Genomic DNA, 15,299 nt, shown 5'->3' with positions numbered 1-15,299 from the left:
ATTGGTGACAGAAATAGCACTCTTTTCCGAAGCATGAATTCTATTTTGCCTAATCTAAAAAGAGATTTTTCTGCGATACAAACCTCCCCGTCTGTGCCTGCTTCACCAAGATGTGGGCTTCGATCGACTCCATCGAGTATGGAAACCTAACCCACCACAGAATGAACTATATTCGGGGCTCTGTCAGGTTAATCTCCAAAGAAATCTGACGACAGGGCCGAGTCTTGAGGCAACACAGAACAGATAACCAGAGTCTGCAGCCCAGCCATCCCTCACGCGGCACAGCCTGGCACTGGGATGGTCCTCCTCGCGGGCAGACCTCGGTGACCACCCCGGAGACCTCCCGTGCCCACTGCAGGGCTTGACACGGGAGCTGCTCCGCAAACAGTCACCAGCTCACATCTCTGAGCTTACAAACGCGGGCGACGACCGTCAAACTTGACCTACCATCAGGATTCGCCAGCTAATCTCAAAACTGGCCAGATTTCAGACTTCTTCTACAACATGGGTTTTCACGTTTCTTTTCTGTGGCATGTACTGTTGATAACGAACCTCACAGATGATTCGAGCATTCTGGGTATTTATATGGGACTTGAACCTTCCCTGAGGATTCAGACCTGTACCGTGAGGTCAGATTTGACCAAATGTGTGTCTGTGGTGTAGGCAACAGGTCTCGTTCTTGTCTTTTCTCTCACTTATCGTGGTTCAGAATTCTGTGTTTTGGGCTTACTTATCTTGTGTCTGTTTGCCCTCCTAAAAGTACTGATGTCCATAAAGACCAGAACCCTATCTAGCCTGTTCACCACAGCAGAATATGACCTGGCACTAATATGACGAATGACACATGGCAGGTGCTGCACAAACACTGAATGAATGAATGAATGAATGAATGGGTTGGATCAAACACCTCTTGGCTTCTTAGCTCCCTGAGACAGACTCTTGGGCTCAGTATCACCAGAAGGCCCTTGGCTGCCTGCTTGGGGTCCCCAAGCAGGCAGCCCTTTGTGAGTTGGCCAGTCATGTCAACATGGTGTTGGGACCCCAGATCTGACCTCCAGGGTGGCTGCAGGTCCTCATTTGGCACAGTTGAGACCAGGGGAGCCTTCGCCCCAAGGGTGAGCTCGTGCTGGGGGCCTGGAGGACAGGCCCACTATGGAGCTTACTTGACCATTGTCCCAGTCAGGACCCGGCTTGGGAAGAGCATCTCTGACTTCAGCGGCCAGCACCAGCATGTGCACACACAGGAGGGCAGCAGGAAGGAAAGTATATCCCCCCTACATACCTGGCCATAACCCCAAGGTCAGGGAGACATGCACTTGGGGAAGGTGGGCCATATGTAATAATGCACAGTCTGATAGAGCTACATCTCTATTTTGCAAGACCTGTCCTCTAATGAAGTCACAGCAGGTGCAAGACACAGAGGGGGCTGGGGCAGGCCTCGGGAGAGACAGTGGTGAACATATTCCACCCCTGGCACATGTTCTGGACTGCAGGCCCAGCCCCAACCCTCCAGGTAGGCTTCCTGTGGAATGACTTCTTCAATGAACCCATCCCTGTCCCGCTGCTCCATCAACCATGGACACACTGACCTGCTAGTCAGGCTCGTTCTCACCTCCAGGACTTTATACAATTGCTTCCTTTCCCAGGACCCTCTTTCCTCAGGTCTGAGCATGGCAAGGTCGCAGTTCAAACACCACCTTTCAAAAGAAGCCTTCCCTGACCACCTACTGATATGCACCCAAAATGATTTTGATCTTGATTTTGTTTATTTCTCACTTGCTTCTAAGTTCCAAAACCTGAGACCATGCCACCTTTCACGTACTCCCTTAGCCCAGCACAGGGAAGCACACAGAAGGCACCTGATAAACATTTATGCAGGTAAATGAGTACATGACTGAGTGACTGAGTGCATGTGCTCAGTTCAATAGTGAGGACCAACATGGCTTCCCAGGGTCCATTCATTACCAGGCCTGTCCAGTGAAGACACTAATCCCAAGTCCCCTGGGACGGTGAGGCCAAAGCTCTCAGGAAGTCTCCCTGTAAGAACAGGCTCTACGTCCAGGTCCTGGCAAGTTTTTATTTTTATTCAACACTGACTACATGGCAAGCACTGGACCTGCAAGCCTTTGTCTAATTCACAGCTTCCCTCTGAGTGGCCACCATGGTGACTCCCATTTCACAGATAATGGGGAGGTTAAGCAGCTTGTTCAAGGTCTCTTGGCTGTGAAGTCAAGGACCTCGTTTGGCCCGCCCCTGGTGAGCCAGGGCTCAAAGGCCTCTTTCCTGCCTCCCTGCACCCCTCCAAGTCAGTCAGGAAGCCTGTGCCCGCAGGAAAGAGCTGTTCTCTGAAATGGCTGTTCCCATCCCTTCACCCAACAAGTATCGACCAGACCCTTGCTCTGTGTAGGCGCCAAGGTCAAGGGTTGGAGCACAGAGACGGAGCCCCACCCACCTGCAGCTCAGGGACACCCATGCTGCAGTGAGTCATAGCACAGTGGTCTTCTAGAAAGGTTTTTCTTAATTAAACGTAATTAAAATTCCTCAGGTTTTGAAGATTTCTTAAAATTCCTTAGGGGTGGGGGTTGGCAGTGAATGTGGAGTGAGCGCTAGCGTCTCAATTCAGGGGACACACTTGAGGCTAGGGGTAGCAGGACGGGAAGGTGGGGGGCCTTGGCCACACAGGCAAGCTGGCTAGGTGGGCTGGCCTCCCAGGGCTTGCCCCAGTTTGGAGCCATTTCCTCCCCCAATTCTGACTTCCTAGCTCTCCAGCCGTGAGCTCTGGACCCTGGCAGAGGACCACCCGGCACTGGTGTGGAGAAACGTGCCCTGCTCAGTATTTTGTAGCAGGTCTTAAAGTAGAGGCACCAAGACCTCTGCTGAGACACTGGAATTTTTCAATTTGAAGCCCAAAGTTCGCGCGCTCTCTCTCTCTCTCTTGTTCTTTCGTTCATTCATTCCTGGCAAACTGCGTGTTCTCTCCTCCTTCCCTGGTGAAGCCCATTGTCATTCCGGCAGCATTTCAGCCCACTGCAGGCATAGCGGAGGCTCCCTCTTCCAGATTTCTCTGTCAAATCGCTGGCAAGGACAAAGCCGTTGGGAGCAAGATGCGGTAACTAGCTTTTTAATTTCATGGCCCGAGGTTGTCAGGACAGTGCAGAGAGCATTGCCAACGATTCGGAGAGCGGCCCATGAATCTGGGGCACAGCAGGCAAGAACAAGGGACACTTCAGCTGGTGGGGGTGGGGCTGGGTGCTGGCAGGCACTTGGAGGAGAAAGTTCTCTTCTTCCAAATTTGTTTCGTTTGGATCCCATGTTAATTTAAAAAGATCAGTTTAGCAATTTTTCGCCCTTCTACAAGAAAGTGTTTTAGATGGCTGAGAAAGCAAAAAAGAAGTGTCCTTCTCCAGCGGGGATAAGGATCAGGTGGTCAGAGGCTGCTATGAAATGGGGCTTGTAAATTGGAGGGAGAGCTGCTGTATTTCCAAATCATTTTTGCAAACGTGGATGACAGCACAAATGCACCTCCAGATTAAGACAGTGACACTGTCACAGTGAAAAGACCTGCATCCCAGCCCCAAGCTCAGGGACAGATTTGCCGTGTGACTGTGGGTCAGGGGTCCTCCCTCTCTGAGCTCTGCAAATTGAAAGGACTGAAGAAAATAATCCCTAAAATCCTTTCCCACCTTTACGCTTCTCTGCTTTTTTTCCAAGCCCATCATTACCTTAAATCTGGGGTCTCTGGTCTCATGGGTGGGACCTCAGCTGGGTCTGAACTGAGAGGACTGAGCTGTGCCCACCCAGGAGGGGAGTGACAGAACCGCATCACGAAGGACAGTCACCGCTTTACAGCCGCACAGCCCGAGATTCCCGCTGGACATACCCCATTAACCTTTTACACAGTTAAAGTGGTAAACCTGCGCTGGAGTTGGGATTCACGGTTCCCACAGCTCCGTCAAATGCATTCTCTTTCAAATTCCTCACATCCACCCCATAAAGTGAGGTCCTGTTATTTGCTCCATTTTACAGAAAAGGAATGTGTGATTCACGGACCTAAAGGTGGCCCAAGTGTGACCAGAACCCCCTTCCCCAGTACCCTCTGGCCTGCTCTGGGCTAACATACACAAGGTCTGCTTCCGGGAAGTGGCCCATAAGGGGAAGAGAAGCCAGCATGTGCGTCTTCCCTCCTGCCTCCCTGCAGCCTCACAACTGCCCCCTAATTGGCTGTTTTTGTCCAAGGCTCCTAGTCTCCAGCAACATGAACGGACGCTGGGTGATTTAAGCTGAAAGGGAATTTATAGAAAGGATACTGGGCAGCTCATGGAACAGATGGGAAGGCTGGAAAATGAGGCTTAGGAAGCAGGCAAGAAAAAAGCGAGGCCACACGGCCAGAATCAGAACCCAGACTCTCGCGACGGCTCCAGCCCAGTAAAGTCACCATCGCAGCTGCCACGAATGCACAGCCCCTGGCTCCCCACAGCTCCGCACGATCTCCGCTGGCCTTGGCCACGCGCCTGCACCTGAGCTGCAAGGGAGGCTGGGAAGTGGGGGATGCCTGGCATTTTCACCTTCTTATAGCGAGGCTCTGCCTCTCAACAAGTCGCCAAGGGTGGCACCAAGCCCCAAACGGGAAGGGCGCTGGGATGCCAGGCAACCACAGAGATGGGAAATGTGCGCCATCCGTCAGGTAGGCTCAGTAATGCTGTGTGAACAAGACTTCCTAAATCTGAGCGGCTTCAAATATTAAAGATTCATTTCTTGTTCACTCTACGTATCCATCAAGGGCCAGCTGGGGACTCTGCTCCAGGTCATTCTTTGCCCAGATCTCAGGCTGACAGCACAGCCACCATTTCAGATACTGCCCACTGTCACCCCGGCAGAGTGAAAGGGAGATTCGAGTGACACATGTCACTTCTACTCATGGCTCACTGGCTGGACCACTCACATGGCCCTGCCTTGGGGCCAGCAGGTGCAATCCTGCCTTGGATGTAGGAGACAGAAACCTGGGAATATCCGAAGAGCATTAAGGATGCCCACAGTCCACTACATGAACCCTGCCAACCACAGCCCATCTAGGGAGCAAATAGAGGAAAAACGCCCTGAAATGGAAATACGAGACCTGACTTTCATTCCAGGTTGAGCTACCAAGGTCTGTGTGTTCCTCTAGCACCTCCAAGGCTCCAGGGATCCCTCACCTTTGGGTGTGGTCACAGAAAGCCGTCCACTCAAATTTCAAATGCCAACAGCAAATGTCAGAGCACCATCTACCATGAAGCATCGAAGGGCCAGGCGTAATCCCACAGCCAGAAGTGCAGATCAGCCCCCTGGAGCTCAGGTGGGCAGGCGGCCTCCTCCTCCTTGCTCACTGGCTCTTTAGTCACTGCACTGTTTCCCCAGAAAGATGGATACTTCTCTGCAGCTCTACGTTCTCTCTGAAAATAAACCCTCTGCCTGCACCTGACGGACAGCAGCAGGAGCTGGGACGTCTACAGGCCACTGGGGCCATAATCTGCTTCAGCCACAGAGAGACAACAGACAAGCGGAATCCCAGAAAAGTGCAGAGAACCAGGCACGGAGAGTGAGGGTCTGCATCTCTGAAGGATCTCACACACCTGGGTCCGACTAGCTACACAGCCCTTCCTTAAGTTGTGATGTTGACACTTCTAAAAGGAGCGAGAGCAGGGGTGCCTGGGTGGCTCAATCGCTTAAGCGTCCCACTTCAGCTCAGGTCATGACCTCACAGTCCGTGAGTTCGAGCCCCACGTCGGGCTCTGTGCTGACAGCTCAGAGCCTGGCGCCTGCTTCAGATTCGGTGTTTCCCTCTCTCTCTGCCCCTCCCCTGCTCATGCTCTGTCTCTCTCTGTCTCAAAAATAAATTCAAAAACATTAAAAAAAATTTTAAAGGAGGAAGAGCAATTATTGGTAACAACTGGGCCAATGACCAACAGACTAAATACAAAAGCTCCCATCAACACCCAGTCCAGGGAAGAGGGCGGTTGTAGCTTCTGACAAGTGGGCTTCATAGATACAACACAGACCCCTAGTCTCCTCCCATATACATGTGCCACTTCTTCCTTAATAATATGAACCACAATTTCTAACTGGAGGCTGCACCAGAAAGCTCTCCAAGACTGTGGCCAGCCATCTTGGATCACAAGGCAGCACTCCCAAGATGGTGGAGCTTAGGAGTCTGAGGGTCAGAGAGCCACCCTATCCGCCCAGGACTGCCTTCCTCCAGACTTTTCCATGAGACAGACAAACTCCTGTCGCGTGTAAGCCACTGCTATTTTGCGGTTTACAGGTCTTAGCAGCAAAATGCAACTGTGAACAGCTCTAACAGAAGCAGAAAAGTCATGTTAACCACACTCCTGTTTTCAAAGGAGTGTGGAGCTGGCTGAAAGGATGAGCTTCCTGCTTGGATGACCTCCCTGATGGGTCTGGGGATGCAAAAGCGGGACTGGGGCTCAGTCTGGAAAAGGGAGCTGAAGAGAGCTGATTTATGTTGCAGCCCATGATGAGAAGTGGGCATTCTGGTGGCAAACTGCGAGGGTGGGAGTGAAGATGGGCACGGGGAGAGGGGCCGGGAGATAAGCTGGGCAGAGGCTTGTGCACTCACGAGGAGAAAAAGCTGATCACGAATCCCTCATGATACGGGAAGCCCTCTATGAGCAAGAAGGTTGAAGGTACAATTTGCAGTTTGTGTTTTAATTTTTTTTAATGTTTTTTTTCATTTATTTTTGAGAGAGGCAGAGACAGAATGCGAGTGGGTTGGGGCAGAGAGAGAGGGAGACACAGAATCCCAAGCAGGCTCCAGGCTCTGAGCTGTCAGCACAGAGCCCGATGTGGGGCTCGAACTCACAGACCGTGAGATCATGACCTGAGCGGAAGTCGGACACTCAACCGACTGAGCCATCCAGGCGCCCCCAGTTTGTTTTTTAATGTTGCTGAAATGTCAGTGCCTCCTCTGCTACCCTCAGAATTTCAGTCGGTAATAAAGAATCAAGATGCTGAGTTCCATACAAAAACCCACAAGCTACAAGGAACAGGGTAGAGGCACGAGTGCCAAAGCAGAGGTGACCATGGAGAATTGCAGAAATTGTGGAGGGGGTCAGGCTTGGCCTTCTGCAGGGCTCGGGATGGCCACGGTAAGGGTGGGGGTGAACAGTCTTATCTAGATCTCAAGGGGCATGTGACATCTGCCACTTGTCTCCTCACTGCTCGTCTCCAGCTTCACCCAGTCTGTGCTGTCCTAGAGAAATTTCTACAAACCGCACATCGGATGCTGGTCCTGCCCTATTTAAAGCTTATCATCTCCACCCCAAGGTCAAGTTCAACTGCCAAAATGGTAGCATCTGAGACCCCAGTCCACTTCATCAACTTCATCTCTCTCTCTTTTTTGTAAGTTTATTGACTTTTGAGAGAAAGAGAGAGAGAGAGTGTGTGTGCACAGGCAGGGAAGGTGCAGAGAGAGAATCCCAAGCAGTCTCCACACCATCAGTGCAGAGCCCGACTCGGGAGTTTGAACCCATGAATCATGAGAGCCGAAATCAAGAGTCAGACACTTGGGGCGCCCGGGTGGCTCAGTCAGGTAAGTGTCCGACTTGCGCTCAGGTCATGGTCTCACAGTTTGTTGAGTTTGAGTCCCGCGTCAGGCTCTGTGCTGATAGCTTGGAGCCTGGAGCCTTCTTCGGATTCTATGTCTCCCTCCCTCTCTGCCCCTCCCCTGCTCACACTCTGTCTCTCTCTCCCTCAAAATAAATAAACATTAAAAAAAAAAAAAAAAAAGACGCTTAGCCAACTGAGCCACCCAGGTGCTCCAAACTCCTCTCTTGCTGGTCCCCACCACACCCCACCCCAAATACATGCTCTACAACCCCACAGAGCTTGGAGACATGCAACTCTCTTCAGAATATACCTATGCTCTTCAAGCTTCTGGGCCTTTACCCAAGCTGACCCTCTGCCTGAGACTCTGAGCCTCTCCTTCTCTACCTACTTATCCAGGGAATCTTAATCACAACAGAAGTGAATTCTGGCTGATTCATGCAGTAAAGGAGGTAGTAACGGACATACTGTGGCTCCCAGAATCTCTGGGAAGGCCAGAGATCCAGGCTTGAGGATGACAAGGCCAGGAGCTGCACCCAAAGTCCCACTACTAGACATTTCATGGTGACACTACTGCCCCATTGCTGGGACAGACAAGGCAGCAGCTGCCTCTGATGCTGCCCATGCAGGCACCGGACCCATGGGGGAGCTCCATCGTGGCCCCTCTGAAGGGGGTGCCACCTCCCCCTTACTTCTTCATATGCCCCCCTGTGGCATCAGCAGGCCAGGGTGGCCTCTGACAGCTGGAGTCCAGGCTACATGTTTGGGAAGCGGAGAAATCAAGTCTCTGGGCTCTACGCTTCCTGCCAGGAGTCATAAGCTGGAGACTGCCCAAACGCAGGAATGGTGCTCAAAGGAACTTCTAAAAAGAAGGGCAAATGCCCACTGCACTCATCAGGACCCTGCTCCAACAGTGCCTCCTTGGTGACATTCTCCACGGCTGTGTCTAGCAGTTCCCTGCACCCCTTCTGTTCCCACCTTCCTCCTCAGGCACTCTATTAAGGACCTCCCTCCAGGTTTTGAACTCTTCCAGGATGAGGACCAAGGCAGAGATCATGTCTATATCTCACCTCTCCCCTCTAGCCCTCTGTACCTGGAACAGAATGTGGGTATCATTATTTCTGAGTGAACAAATAAGTGATTTAGCTCCACTACCAAGGACACATACGACAAGAGGACAATGAGTAATAACCATGACGTATGTATGCACTTACCGTGCCCTCATTTCTGTGCTAGGTACTTAATGTACAATATTTTATTGACAAGTAGGGCTGATTTGGGTCCTCTCTGTTTTGCAGGTGGGGAATGTGAGGCCGATTAAAGAAGTTAAGTAACTTGCCAAAGACACTCAGCCAGCACTGCTGACCTGGGCCCCAAACCAGAAGGCTACCTCAGAGGGTTGGCCAGAGAAGGCAATGGAAGGAAATCAGGAAGCTGGCCCAGCACTACGTAAGTCCACGGGCAGCTTCTAGAGCCTTCCTACCTAGGTTGTCTCAGGGGAGGGTAAGGACACAGGGTGCGGGAGCTCCCAGTGGCTCCCTACACTCCTCTGTCCTTGAGCCCCGAAGGATATAAATGTCCCACTATAGCCTGGAGTCCCCAGCAAAGCAGACACCAGGGCAGGGCTGGGGGTGGGAGACAGCAGACAGCGGGTAGAGGCAGGGGGAAGAGCAGCAGGCTGTCATAGATCTGGGCAGGGACGCTCAACCACCCAAGGACCACATTAAACAACAGCCCCTTTGGCCTGGAAAGAGCTTCCTGAGTTCAGGAACAATAAAATCTACATGCACATACCTCCTCACCTGTGCACAGGCCCTTTCCTGTTCAACAAACCATCACCAGTCTTCTCTCTAGAACCATCACAGGTAGCATGGATCTAGAACTAACTTAGCACCTGCCAGGCACCACATCCCTTGGAGGTAGGTTCTGTAATTACTGTCATATCACACACGAGAAAACGGAGGCTCCAAGAAGAGAGCTGACCCATGATTCATAGCTACAACGTGGTGGGTGGGCCAGAATTCCATCCCAGGCCCATCTCCAGAGGTCACAGTCCTCCTAAAATGTTACAGAAGGCAGAACCCAGGCTTTAGGCATCGGGCAGACCCAGCATGAACTTTGCTTGTGACTTCCCCTCCCTGCACCTCAGTGTCCTCATCTGTAAAATGAGAAGAATGTCTGTCTGCCTTGCAGGGCCACTGTCCCAACTACAGATAGTGGGGGCCCCACCGGGGCCAGGTATACAGTAGGCGCTCAATAACTATCACTTCCCTCCCTCTAGCTGGGGCAATCTGCTTCTCCTCCTGCCATAAATCTTTGGAATTTCAGCGGTGTTTCCAGGAAGATCCAACACACCCTAAAGCCAGCTCTCTCTCAGAAATGGAAGCAACTTCCCTCAGCTCAGAGACCTCTGCTTGCCCTGACAGGGCCTGGCTATAGAAAGTGGCCCCTGAGCCACACCCAGACACCCAGCACCTGGCCTGTCTTTGCCTCTGGGGTGGGGGTGGTAGGGTGTCGGAGGGTCATTCCCCTGGGCCTCACGGTCCAGTCCTCGAATTTAGACGTTCTCTCCAAATACGGCTAAATACACAGTCACAGAGAAACGCCACAGGAACAAAGAAGGCAACTGTCACACAGCTTTCAACTTTGTCCAACGGTTATACCACAGGGCGTGTGGCACACTTATGAATTTATAGGCATCACATGTGTGTCACGCCTGAATTATCTTAGAAGCAGCACCATCACATCACATCACAGTATATTGCACGCATCTGAAAGATGTTAGATTGTTACTGCTGACACCTCTCCAGAAGGTTCTTCTGGCCACCCTGTTTCAACTCCCTTCTTCTGACAGATAAACGGTCAGGGAGAAGATGTCACCCACATATTCAAGGGAACCTTTATCAATGGCAATTGCTGTTAGGTCAAAGTGGCCACATGGGCACAAGGGTGGAGGCTGGGAGCAGGACTTGGGGAGGGGACGACGGCGAGAAGCTGAAAACCCGCATGCCGAAGACCATCACCCTTTCTGGCCTGTTGATGGGTCCAGAAATTTCCACCTAGAGAGGCCACAGTCCCTGACCCTGGCCCGTTGTCAGAACCTCCTAAGAAACTTGTTTAAAAATGCAGATGGCCATGACTCACCTCTAGGGACTGCTTCTGTAGGTTTGGGGGGATAGCTGAGCATCTATATTTTTAATATAAGGTCCTCAAGGAATTTGGATGGCTGCCAAAGTTGAAGAAGGACTGACTGACGCTGTCTCAAAGGGGGCACATAGTAAATGAGGCTGACTTGTGGCCATTTCTAGACATGAGTTGAAGGGATGGGCCCTGCGAGAAGGAAGTTGATTCAATGATGCATTCAGTCACTCATTCATTCGTTTTTCAGTTATTTCTCAGCTGATGGATTTAGCAGGGGAATGCGGTCAGGGTTGTAACAGTCAGACTGGACTAGGGTCTGCTGTCCTAACAAACAGCTCCAAAAGCTCAGTGGCTTCGAACAACCAAGGTTTATTTCTCACTCCTGCCACATGTCCATTAGGGGCCAGTGGGGCCTCTGCTCCACACCTCCGCCCTTTGGGACCCGGGATGACAGACCAGCCACTATCTTAAATTGTGCTTCTTATCATAGCAGATGGGAAGACAGTTCTTGGAGCATCCCATGTTGGTTTTTAAATGTTCCATCACTTCTGCTCACAACTCACTGACTAGAACTCGTTACATGGCCCCAACTAACCCTCAGGGTATTGGTTCATGACTGCTGTGCCTTTATGCTACAGCAGGAAGGGGTGCTTCTTCTATCAGTAAGGCAAAGCTTGCCCAGGAACCTCAGCTGATTATCTCTTTGGCCAGAAGCAGGACCTACGGCCACCTCTAGCAACAGTGGCATCTAGGGAAGTATATACTTCAACAGGGCACGCTGCAGCCTCTTCTGCTGGTAAAGGAGGAGAATAGATACTGGATAAGCAACTAGAAATAAATAGGAAGATAGGGAACGTCACTGGAGAATGAGAGACAATGCTGGCAGTGTGACAACAATGAGAGATGGTGGAACCGGACCCCAGCAGCAACAGCATAGAGGACTTGACTACGAACTTGGCTTCACTGGGCTCACCAGCTTAGGGGTTGGCTGAGTGGTTCCCTACGTCATCACAAGATTAAAACTCCCAAAGTAATGCATATGTTAATCAAGATTTCTCCCCCCAATCACAGACTACAACTGAGTGCATTAGAATGTTGTAGCAAGATGGTATCGTTAGCTATTAATGGCCTACTACAGGGGCGCCTGGGTGGCGCAGTCGGTAAAGCGTCCGACTTCAGCCAGGTCACGATCTCGCGGTCCGTGAGTTCGAGCCCCGTGTCGGGCTCTGGGCTGATGGCTCAGAGCCTGGAGCCTGTTTCCGATTCTGTGTCTCCCTCTCTCTCTGCCCCTCCCCCGTTCATGCTCTGTCTCTCTCTGTCCCAAAAAAAAAATAAATAAACGTTGAAAAAAAAAAAATTAATGGCCTACTACATACCAGGTTCTGCATATATATGATCACCCTAATTTTCAGGACAACAAAAGGTAGGTATTAATATCATCCCCACTTTACAGGTGAACAAGCCAACACTCATATTGGTTAATGGATGACCCTAAGTCAATAAGCAGAGGTGCTATGTCTAAACCCAACCCAGATTCCAAACTTCTCTCTTTCCTCAATATTATCTCAGGTTGCCTCTTTCCCTAGACACCTTTCAGGAATAATAATGTGAAATGACAACATGTTAAAAACACCAAAGCCTGAAATGATATCTGAGATGCATGTCTGGTAATAAAGGCGGTAATAGTATTGACTGGTGCTGAGGACTCCTGCTTATTAAAGCTCTGTTTTTTGACGTGTATTTGGATCCATTTTGTCATTAGATACGCTGGAAAATATCAGACAGAAACAAACAAAAAGCAGCTGAGATCACATGGTATAGATACAGCCAACACACTACAGACAGGCAATCTTGAGAAACTCTGGATGCTGTTAATTAGGAAATGAACAGCTGTCCAGCCTAAGAATTGGCAGGGCTCCCTGGATGACGACACAGAAACAAGGAGAAAAAGGGCCACGCCATGAACATGAATAACAATCAACAACGTATCTACCCCAAGTGGCTGCGGTGTCTAAATGCAGTCCTGGATTTAGCCATAGTGCTCTGGAATGCTCTTGCTTATGGACCAGGATCTTGGATTACATGGTTGGAAGGTTACCAGGGCAACCTTTCTAACCTGGGGGCTCACTGCCCCAGCCTCCTACTCTATTTAGTCATGTATTTAGTCTATTCTATACTTAGAAGAGCAAATTTCCCATTCATGATTTTTTCCATCCATCCATCATACATCTTCCAAGAGCCTGTATGTACCAGGCCCTGTTCTAGGTGAAACGGACAATCCCTTCATGGAATTTAGAGGTCAGCGGGAGGAGACAGAGGTAAATCAAATAACCCCCCAACCCAAAGGTAAATTTGCAACTGGAAGGTTACTAAACATTTGCTAAGGGCCAGGGATTATACTAAAAGGACTGCCAAAATGGTGCTTAATCTTCTCCAAGGTCCTGAGGAGTGGAGGCTTGGAGAGGTGATTCAGCTTTCCCAAAGTCACACTGCCCCAAAGTGACAGTTGGAATTCCAATCCTGCGCCATCTGATGCAAAAAGCCCATGCATGCACGTGGCTGCTTTTTCCTATCTCCCTTGGGAATCTATAGATCTCAATTCTTTCCAGCTCCTGCCCTTTCTGTTTCGAGACCTGAGTTTAGACTTAATGGAGTTTCCACTCTTGTATGCAATCTTTGATATAAAATATTCCAGAACCTAGTCCGTGAAATTCACTGGGATCAGGAAACCTGTTTCAGACCAGTTTTAAAACTGAGCTTCAACAATTATTTTTTTTCCTAAAGGATACCTGAAAACGAGACAACCTGGGCCAAAATTAAAGCAATGATCTGTATAGAATTTCTAAAGGTGATTGATTATTAACGGAGCAATGGCACCCCCCAGTGACCACTGTGTGCTACACATCCCTTGACTCGGAATGAGCACATTCTAGATGTAAGCAGTGGCTTCCGGTTGCAAGTCTGGATGAATAGTAAGTCTTGATCGCCTTGGCTCCTCAAACCCTCACCCCACCCCATTTATATCAATTCCAGAGGCAAGGTAGCAGACATATGGTGCAGCATCTTCTCACGGTTCAGAGTTCCACCCACTGGGACACAAGGTCCCCATAACCCACAGTGAGATTGCCAAAGGGTGAACCACCTACTGCCAATCTCCAGGATCACGTTTCCATTAGATCAACAGATTAATCCATCATGTCCTGCTACAATGCTTCTTTTCTGAAGGTTGTGGCTTAAACGATACCCACCCTCTACACACACACACACACACACACACACACACACAATACACACACTCTGATCCTATCCTAAAACTAAGGAAACAGACAGGAACTTACACATTCACTTTGAACTAGGTATTGTGCTACAGGCTGCAGACACAGTGATGAACAAGACGTGGTCCCAGCTCTAAAGCTTACACTCTAGTAGGGGAAACAAATGGCTAATTAGTCTATAAACGATTCACTTTTAATTATAATAACTGCTACAAAAATGAGGCTCTGAAAGTCTATATGAGGGAGACCAAAACCAGATTAGGTCTGAAGGTCAGAAATGTGCCCTGGGGAAAGCAAGTCAGGTGTGCTGTGCCAAAAATAGATAAAAGGCTGGTCAAGGTGATCAGAGTTGGTTGGAGGAGAATAAACATGGGGCCCAGGTAGCCTGAACGGGGCTTCTCCTGGGGCTAAAGGTAGTAAGTGTGAGGTCAGTTAATAAGAACAGGCATTAGCTAATCTCAAGGATGGTGAAGTATTAAGAGAATGTCATTAACATTAAAGTTTGCATTTAATTGAGGAAGACTGACCTGATGTTAAAGGTGAATATAAACTAGCACCTGAATACTTATCTTGAAGATTAATTTAAACTCTCTTGAGTAGGAAACATTAGTGCGGAGAGCATCCCAAATCTCTCTATTCCGCCTCTTCCCAGTAGCCACAGATATTGCAGAATTTATTATTTATATCCCCCCACCCCACACTGCTTATGTAAGATGAGAACATAACAATGGCACACACGATTGCCCCAGTCCTGGGCAGGAGTTGAGCTAATAACAGGCAAAAGGCTGAAAGGAGACTATGGTGGGGGCAACCGCGGGGTTCTCGTGGTGAACTGCGGCTAAAAACAAGTCAGGATAAAAAGCCTTACCTAGTATGTGATGCCAGATAGATCTCAGAAGGAAGCATACCTTAGGTTAAACACTGCCAGATTTGGATTCGGAACACCTGAGTTCAAAACCTTGTCTTCAGCCTATAGCTATGCGATCAGGGCAACAAACTCTTTGTGTCTCCATTTCTGTATCTGGAAAACAGCAGTAACAGTATCTGCGTTTTAGTTTCTTGTCAAGCCGTGTGTGCCAAGTGCATTAGCTTCATTCCTGGCATATTCCATTTACTCGACATTAGTTGTTTATTATTATTATTATTATTATTATTGTTACTACCGTTATTAGGACAGTGTCTAATAACTGGGAGGAAATCCACACACGTAAGAAAAAATTCAGGGAAACTTTTATCTTCGTCACAATGTTCCGCTATTTTTCAATTTTCTAAATATGCACTACT

The 15,299-nt window shown here is 49.5% G+C and overlaps 1 long non-coding RNA gene across 8 annotated transcripts in view; it reads right to left on the bottom strand.

Annotated features, from left to right (window-relative positions):
- The window catches only part of LOC147584200 (uncharacterized), a 315,495-nt gene that overhangs the window by 32,374 nt on the left and 267,822 nt on the right, over positions 1 to 15,299 (bottom strand). For all 8 annotated transcript variants that reach the window (XR_015255254.1, XR_015255273.1, XR_015255222.1 and 5 more), the window contains one exon: positions 14,924 to 15,036. This is a non-coding gene — a long non-coding RNA (uncharacterized LOC147584200). The remainder of the gene's footprint in view (positions 1 to 14,923; positions 15,037 to 15,299) is intronic.

The sequence above is a fragment of the Puma concolor genome, chromosome A1, assembly GCF_028749965.1.
Source record: "Puma concolor isolate L17-30 chromosome A1, mPumCon1.1.hap2, whole genome shotgun sequence".
NCBI classification, from domain to species: Eukaryota; Metazoa; Chordata; class Mammalia; order Carnivora; family Felidae; genus Puma; species Puma concolor.
This window is presented reverse-complemented; position numbering and strand designations above follow the sequence as displayed.